This window comes from Pollicipes pollicipes, unplaced genomic scaffold, assembly GCF_011947565.3.
Source record: "Pollicipes pollicipes isolate AB1234 unplaced genomic scaffold, Ppol_2.1 Scaffold_4219;HRSCAF=4965_pilon_pilon_pilon, whole genome shotgun sequence".
Taxonomy (NCBI): domain Eukaryota; kingdom Metazoa; phylum Arthropoda; class Thecostraca; order Pollicipedomorpha; family Pollicipedidae; genus Pollicipes; species Pollicipes pollicipes.
Window position 1 is genome coordinate 6,069,146 of NW_023596448.1, and position 9,191 is coordinate 6,078,336.

At 58.6% G+C, this 9,191-nt stretch overlaps 1 pseudogene; it reads right to left on the bottom strand.

The window, feature by feature from the left end:
* Positions 1-435: 435 nt before the first annotated feature.
* LOC119095719 (myosin heavy chain, muscle-like) overlaps positions 436-9,191 on the bottom strand; it is an 18,562-nt pseudogene continuing 9,806 nt past the window's right edge.

A 9,191-nucleotide genomic window follows, 5' to 3' on the forward strand; every position in this document is an offset into this window, starting at 1 on the left:
CTCTGTGCGCGCGCCCCCGCCTTAAAGCATGCAAGTGTTCACATGGAAAGTACCATTGCCAGTCCACCGATGCTCAACCATCGGTCGGAAATCCATGCCTCAGCTGAATATGGACACATCAAAGTTATCGTCCGCAGCCGCAGTATATTCGCTGGCGCTCAAAATTATCCATTCAATACAGTGACATGATGAGCGGGCGACAGCCTTTCAATGCAGCTTGGCACGAAAGCCGTAGCACAGGATCTCTTTTAGGGGTCATCCTGTAAGAGGCCCACCTTTCGTCAAACAGAAAAAAACAGCGGAATCAAATAGGAAAATCGCCATTGCTTAACTCGGTCAACGGGCAAACAGGTTACCATGGGACGACGCGAACGAGTAAACAGCTTCGCCAACACAGGAATACACCTGCAGGCCCCTGACCGGTCGCCACTGCAGACTTTCCAGCACTGCGCGTGGAACTCAGGGATCAGCGCACGTGCGCTCCATTTTCAGGATCTTGAGCAGGGGTCGGCCGTCCGAGCGCATCTGGTACCTCACCCAGATCTGGAGGCACCAGGCGCTGTTAGCAAGGCCACTGTACGCTGGCTGCAACTGCTGTTCGTCGCCGCGCTTCGCTCGCGCTCTGTAAGGTGCGAGCGCGCGCGCCGCGCCTGTCGCGAATATTGGTACCACTGTGTCGAGGTCAAGACATGGTCTCCGTCCCACCAGACACCAACCACCACTTGCTACCGTTACCAACTGCTGTCAGAACATTCTCACTTAGTACCGACGGCGGCGTTTTCGCACCTGCATACGCTCGGCCTCGATGAGGACCCGTTCCTGCGCGCGGTCCTCTCATGACATCGACGCTCCTGCTCGTGGTGCAAGCCGCCGCGGCGAGCGCCAATAAAAACGCGAGCCCAGTGTGACCCCCACCCTTGAACGGTCACACTGGCGCGCCAGCCGCCGGCAGCGGCGCTCACAGTCGGCTGGCAGCCCTGCCCGCCCGCTTTACCACGGGAGCCGGGTGCGCGGCAGATGCTGGTAACGTTTAAGAGCGGAGCTTCCGCCGGCTACTAGGAAGCTCTGCAGGGATAGCAGGCCAGGACCGTGGCGGACGGTGTCGCCCGACGAATCGGACACCGCGGACGCACTGAGCGATGGCGTCACTACTGCAGGATGACGCAATTACAGTGCCATGTCATTACTGTGATGGCGTCACTACTGCGCAACGTCACTACTGTGCGATAACGTCACTGCCTCGCGATGACGTCATTACTGCGTGATAACGTCACTACTTCACGATGACGTCACTACTGCGCGATGGCGTCCCCACTTGCGACGTCACTACTGCGCGATGACGTCATTACTGGACGGCACGGTCACTCACAACAGGTTGTGCCTGAACGGATGCCCGCACGGCAGCCATACATTGTAATGATTGAACGTGAATGTCTGTGTGCATGCAAACAAAAAACACGTAAGCTGTTCAATGCGTTGGCGAGGAACATTATTCACATACATAAGGCAGTAGTAATATCCTTATTCCTCGGAGAAAAACAGGAGAATGGAGATGGAGATGGGTTTTAACCCATCTATATTTCCTTCTGGTTACTCTCCGGAGAATGAGGCTAGTACTACTGTCTTAGAAATGCGAACAGAAAATGAGTAGATTTGTATTTTGACGTGATATAGAAGAGTGGTAAGGGGCCACAAATTAACTGCAGCGCGTTAGACGTGGTTCACTTCACGAGAGATGGCCTTGTTCTTCCTTGCCGCATGACAAAGGCCCGGCTTAGATTCGGGCGCCCACCATCCAAATATCGTCCCACCATTACAACCTCTCTGATCGCGCTGCCGCACTGCTTGTCAGCGCATATAGAGCTAAGCGAACACGACCAAACGCGGGACCAAAGGTCTCACCCATAACCGGGAAGAGAGGGCCGGCAAAAGGCTCGGAAACTCGACACACAACGCCTCCCAAATTTCAACGGAGCTGTGCAAAATGACTCGCCATCGACAAAAGTACCCGTCGTGCTCTTCAGACCGTTCCCAGACTGTTGTGCGCTGTTTGGCATTGTCACGTTCCGGGTCTGAAACTGGTGTTGATATTGATATGGTTTGCAAAAAAACAGCCCTATGATTACTATGCATTCTTCAAGGATGTAGGAAATGGGTGGAGACACGGGGACTATGCCGCCGCTCCCCACCGGAAGTGATTTAAACTAGATATTAGGCGATTTAGCAGAAATTGGGCCCAGGGTCGCCAGAGTTTGGAGAAGTTTGGCATTTGGCTACCCAAGGAAAATAGCCGCAATTTGCCTATTATTATAATTTGTTCAGTCACCAATGCATACAGTCTAAAGAAAAATCGGAACTCGACAGTAACATATCATGAGCGCCGATCGCTCCAATGCGTTCCCATGACTTTGTAGGCATATTTACGATATGTGACTAGCAGTGGCGACCGTCTAAGGAAGCCAGTTTCAGTGCAGCGAGTAACATTGACTTCACGCGCCACATCAATATCGCCAGCACGGACGTCATCACATCTCACGATAGCTCGAAAATGCAGGCTTTCGCTACACCACGGTCCTGCGATATATCAACAAGCGCAAATTCCGCTCTAGCGGCGACAGCGGGGCACTTCTTGCAGACATTTAAGGCAACCCGCACCCACAGCAAGCTCTGGCATCACGCCATCTACGGAGCGTGCGCAAGCTGGCCGACGCCGGGCCGGCCTCCGAGTCGGGCTCCGACGGTGCGCGCGCGTTACCTTGGCGTGCTCCATGAGCCACCTGTGCTTGAGCTCCACTCTCTCCGCCTCGGACATGGCCTCGAACCGGCCCAGCTGCCGACCGGGCGCCGTGTGAGCTGACCGGGTCGGCACGCCTCGCGGGGGGGGGGGGGGCGTGCGACCGGCGGCACACGGGCGCACGTCGCGGAGACCACGCAGACGCGGCCAGGAGCACGGCCACACCTTCAGCGCCATCGCTTTGTCATCTCCAGTACAAACCGGACCTGCCCGTGCGTTCCAAATCGCCCCACATCGCTTCTGCCGGCGCGTTCCGCATCATCGCACATCGCTCCTGCCCGCGTGTTCCCCATCGAGAGCGGGAGGCGAGAGGAACGGCTGCCGGCCTCACCACTGGCACCGACGTCGCCGCCGTTGTCGGGACCGACCTGCGTCTGGAGGACACTCTCAGCGACGCGTCCCTCGAGCAGCAGCCGCTCCAGGCCGGCCCTGTGGTCGGCGATGCTGACGCGCAGCGAGAACGCCTGCGTCAGCTGGCCGCCGGCACCTGCCGCCCGGACGGCGGGGACGTGACGTGACGTGACGTGACGTGGCGTGGCGTAACGCCGACGCACGTGACGCAGCAAGTCTGTTACTCGGCGGAGGCGGCAGCGGGCAGAGGGGCCGGGCGCCGCAGCTGGAGGGGCCAGGCCTCCGGGAACGCTCTTCGTTGGCAAGGCGGTCGCCTGCGGCGGCTCCCCGAGATAAGTCAGCGATAGATGCGACACAAGAGGTCGCACGCTCATGATTTGCAGTCGTTCATGTGACATAACTGCCCAAGACGTCACAGGCATTCATGGCGCCACTTTGCGGTGGCAGCGACGAGCCCCGGACATCAGTCACCGCAGGGTAGACAGCCTTGCTAGGCATAGTTTACCCAAGCACATCCGTGCCACAAATCCATCCGATTAGACCTTTGTATCACCTTGCTTGCGTCGCTCATATTTTACGCCCACATGTGTCGCAAGTCGAGTTATCAAACCGCAGGATGGAGAAGAGGTACGTTCACTTACCTGCGACACAACCCAGATTGCTACACTGACCCTCCGACTCAGGAACGTACCGCATACACCGTCCGCTGCAAAGTCCAGGGAGGTCGACAGGCGGTCAGACCGGTGTCCGTGGGCGGCGAGACTTCACTGCACGTCATCAGAAACGGGTCTCAAATGGGAGACGAGAACGGCGGCTCTTCAGGACCGCGGCCGTCTGGTGACCTGACGCGGCCATGAAGGGCAGAAACACCCGGGGTGGAAACAGGTCAGAAACAGCTGGGTAGAAATACCCGCGTGTTGGCCCCAGTCTCTTATCATGTCAGCCCATCGCAAACAAGTGTAAGAAATAAAAAAGCGGCTTGCGAACTGGGACACCACCCCAGCAACGTCTTCGTTCCTGGTCTCGTGACACCAGTGCACTGGTGCGCGCGTCCCTCGCGCCACCAGCCGCGGCCGCTCACCACTTGGTGATCTTGTATCGGTCCGAGTCGAGCGGCAGCCAGGTGACGAAGGCCGGCACCAGCACCACGTGACTGGCGGTGACGTCAGTCAGCGCCAGCAGCCGCTGCTCCAGCTCCAGCACCGAGCAGTGGTCCTTCACGGCCGACACTGCCGACAGCGCACAGTAAACACCATAGCGGTTGACTGTAACACTCATCCCTAGCATAATGCGGCCCACGTATACGTCTAGCTTGCTTTTTTCTCCCTTTTTCCCTTGCCTCAAACTTTTCCCAAGAAGTTTGACAGCGTCTTCGTCTTAAAGTCACCATACGTTTTCCTGTCACTATACGTCACTCGCAGTGTTTATGCAGGCACTACCAAGCGATGGCTGATAGTGCTGACAACGCCGACATCATCACGAGAGACCACAGAGACTCTCCACACCTAACCACAGTCCTGCTGCTCGCATCCTCGAACGTCTAGTAACGACGGTGGTCGGCAGGGCTCATGACATTGGCACGGGTTTAACTCGTCCGGAGGAGCGTGGGACTGACTCAAGCTGATATGAGCCTGAACTGAACTGATTACGCATCTAATCGTCGCGATTTTCAGTCTGATTCGACGTAAATGACGAAATCCACAATTTCCGCGGTTCCCCGCCCCGCATCACACGAACAGTGAGGCGTGATGGTCACTGGGAGACGTCATGGTATCATTGCTGCTGCCACTGCTTCAGCTGTTTCGTGTTACGGGCGCATCTACTCGATCCAGCCGTGTAACCATTCAAGTCTCAGGATAACCGCTGAGCGAGGTCCCAGCGTCCTTCCTCGTAATCTCTGCCACAGAGCGTCTGGCCCTCAGTGCTCGCAACAGCCCCCATCTTTGCGGATTATATTTGAAGAGAAAATGTAGCATATCAGACGAGTTATTGAACCAAGGCAAATGCTGTGCATCATATGGCATGTGGCATCATGCATCATGTGGCTGTAGCCGAAATCCATTGACAAATTTCCCAGGAGATGCAATCAGTCATGTTTCAAAAGCTCGTGACATCATATCAAAGGTTGGGATTCTAGCCCATTTCTACATTCAACCTCCTGAAGCACAACAACAACCCATCCTCTGCCGCGGGCCACCGCCACCCACCGTCAAACTCTTCATCGGCCGTGAACTGCTGGGCACGCTCGGCTCGGACGCGGCGCGCGAACTGCGCCAGCTGCTGCGCGGCCGGCAGGGCCGGGTTGGGCGTGAGCACGGTCTGCGAGCTCACCACGCCCACGGCCGTCTGCCGGTACGTGTCGTACTTGACCCGGCAGTCGGTGACGTAGAGCACTGCCGGAGCACGGCGGCGCCGGTCAGGTGACCCCTGCCACACGGCGCGCGCGCGGGGTCACGCAGGCGGGTGGCAGGCTGGCGAACGTGCGGCTGCGGACTGGGGCTGAGGCTGTGGGCGTGCGGCGTGAGAGCGAGTGCCCTGTAGGCGTTGGCGTGTTCAACCCTCGGTCGCCATCTGCGGAGCCCTGTCGCAGCTGGAGACGCATTCCCGCATGTGAGACCATTCGTGCACAGACTGGTCTCCGTTCGGGAGCGTCGACAGCTTATGGTGAGCCGGCTCACACGATGCGCCGCCCGCCGCGTCGACCCGGCCCCAGTGGAGTCCCCAGCTTCCCAGGCTGGCCCGGCGGCCGTCGCCAGCATCGCTCGGGTCGTCCCCGGCCCTAACACGAACCACACCGGCTCGCCCCCGCACCGACCCGTCTCCCACGGCGTCCACTGCTGCGCCAGCCGGATCCACTCGGAGTCCCAGAGCTGCAGGCCGAAGCTGGCGCAGCTGGGGTCCATCAGGCGCAGCTCGCAGCTCTGCAGCTGCCGGCCCTGGCGCGTGCTCACGTCCCGCGGCTGGCACACCTGGCGGCACCAGAGGCAGCCACTCGAGCTCGCGGTCGGCCAACAGCGCAGCCGGCGGAGGCGCGCCCAGGGCTCAGCACGCCCCGAGGCGGTGCGGCGCTGCTGGCCGTCTGTGTACACGTGGGAAGGGCAGCGGAACACGCTGCAGTAGACAGCACCACACACATCGATCTACTTTGCGACGGTCAGTCTTACGCTCGTGTCCACTGTTTTGTTTTATGCAATTCAACATGCGATTGTGCACTGTGCGCGAAATGCATCGCAGTACTGGCTTTTTATACGAATGACGATGAAAAGAAACGGGTGTCAGCATGACAACATGTGGTGTGACGTCATTCGCTCATCTCGGCACCATTAGGAGACCGGCGACACACTGCATCACGTCACCCCCCGCCTGACAACCCAAAAGCTTCCGCAACACGGAGCAAGAGACGGCCTGGAAACCGTGTGACGTCATCCAACCTCTTGAGCACTTCCCAGAGGGCACGGGGACGCCCCGGGCGCCACACGTGACTCACCCGCCTAAGTATCACCAGCCGAGAGCGACTGACCGACGATACGACGTCACTCCCACGCCTAAGCATCACCAGACGAGAGCGGCCGACCGACGGTATGGCGTCACTGACCCGCCTGGGCATCACCAGCCGAGAGCGGCCGACCGACGGTATGACGTCACTCACCCGCCTGGGCATCACCAGCCGAGAACGGCCGACCGACGGTATGACGTCACTCACCCGCCTGGGCATCACCAGCCGAGAGCGGCCGAACCGACGGTATGACGTCACTCACCCGCCTGGGCATCACCAGCCGACAGTGACTGACCGACGGTATGACGTCACTCACCCGGCGGAGCACGGCCAGCAGCGAGCGTGTGACTGGCTGCAGGCTTGGCGAGGCGGCCGCCTCGGCCAGCGGCAGGTAGTGCGGCGGGCCGGGCGGCAGGCTGAGCAGCTGCCGGTACTGCAGGTCGTCGCCCTCGAACAGCGTCACCGCCGAGCTGTTCTCAGCTCAGCTTCAGCGAGAACGGACTGGGCGCCGGGCGGAGCGGCCGTCAGACGCTAAAGCAGCGTCAGCCGTCCGTTCATTAGCGGGGACTGGGCGCCGGGCGGAGCGGCCGTCAGACGCTAAAGCAGCCGTCAGGCCGTCCGTTCATTTAGCGGGGTGGTGCTGTCTGGTGCTCAGGTTCAGCGAGAACGGACTGGGCGCCGGGCGGAGCGGCTCGTCAGATGCTAAAGCAGGTCAGCTGTACGTTCGTTAGCGGGGTACTGTCTGACGCTCAGGTTCAGCGACAACAGACCGGACGCCGGGCGGAGCGGCCGTCACACGCCCAGGCAGCGTTAGCTGTCCGGTCGTTAGCGGGGTGTGCTGTCTGGCGCGTCCTTAGCCAGCGCCGGCACGCCTGGTGGTACAGCGTCGCGACCCTTTCAGGTGTGTGCTGGGGGACAAGCCTCCCCTGTGCATATCTGATGAAGCTTTCTCACACCAACGACGTCGTACGTACTTGCAGTAAGCGATAGCATACGATTGCAGCATCCGACCGCAGTAGGCAATAGCTGCGACATTTAGGCAGTACCTATCGACCGCATGAGAAAACAACGCTCAGAGCAAATCACAGGGGTCCAGGGGAGCGCAACGATCCGATGCGTCCACGTCCCTGACGACATCCGGTTGGCACGCGTGCGGCACGCAGGTCGCAGCCAGACCCGGCACTGCTTGGGCACGTGACCCGGCCGGGCGGCAGGGTCGGCGCCTGACCTGGTGGCGTGCGGCGGGTAGTTCTCGTCCACGTCCGTCGGTTGGCGGATCACCACCACCGGGCTTTGGAGCAGCAATGAAACACGGCCGGTCGGCGGTCAGCCGGCGGCCGGCGCCCTCCACGCGCCGCGCCAGACAGCCGCTGCCTCGGTCACGAACGCTCGGATTGGCGTGAACTTCATCTGCTTGGTTTGGCGGACTGACGGCGGTGCTCTCCTACTGCCGCAAGTTAACTCAGGACATGTTGCGTGGTAAAAGACAAGAAAGTGATGTCATGACTAAATAGACGATCGAACACGACACACTAGTACTCGGAGGGGTCTAAGGGTCTAATACTATTAATCTAATACTAGCATTGAATATAATAATTCCATTAAGTTAATCAGTAATAATCGTTCAATTTAAGTAAACGCACTGCACATCCACTTAAAGAAGCTTGCTAGATACACCAAGCACGACACTAGAACTAACGACAACGCATGAGACAACATGGGGATATGTCGAATGCAGCTGGAAGTCATTGATTGTTGCCGCTACAACTGGTGGGAATACGTGTGATACTAACGGATTAGTTCTGACAATGCTTTGGTGAGCCTTGTTCAGCAGCGTTGTTAGAGGGGGGCAATGTTCAGCTTTAACGGAAAATATTTGAAACGAAGAACCTGATCGAATGACAGGTTCTAAACATGCGTCTTGGCTGTCTGCTAGCTTATTTTCCGCCTCTCCCCCCCCCCCCCCTCAGTTTTGCTGGTTTATTGCCAGTATTTCGGATGTGCTTGGTAAATGTAAACTAACGCCAGGTTTATCGTCGGACAGGCAAACCTGGGAACAGCACACATACAGTCACCCACTTTCTCCCTTACCGCACGTCTCCCTGTGTACGAACCTTACACGTACCCGTATCTCCCACGTGAAAAAGGCCGGCCTGAATGGCCACGTGGCGCTGGCTGCCCCAGCTGGACACGTTGATGATGTCATCCACCGAGTCGCGCACGGTAAAGGATAACACGGATACCGATGTCAGCGGATCTGAAAAGTAGTCAGCTATAAGGGTGCCGATAGTGTGGTGTTAACGCGTCTGCGTTAACCGCTGCACGTCTAGGAAACCGGAGATACGGGGTTCGATTCCCCGCGGTGCCCGCGCTTCCTACCAGGGTGGGAGGCAGACGACGCCACATAGCCTCAGTAGCTGAGTGCGTCGTAAAGGCTCAGTGACGGCGATGACGATAAAAAGGGGTCACGAGGCAACCTGACGGGCACCAGCTTGGATATGCGGTGCCAGTGACACTATTGCGTGGGACGCATGTGGGGAATTCCTGTGA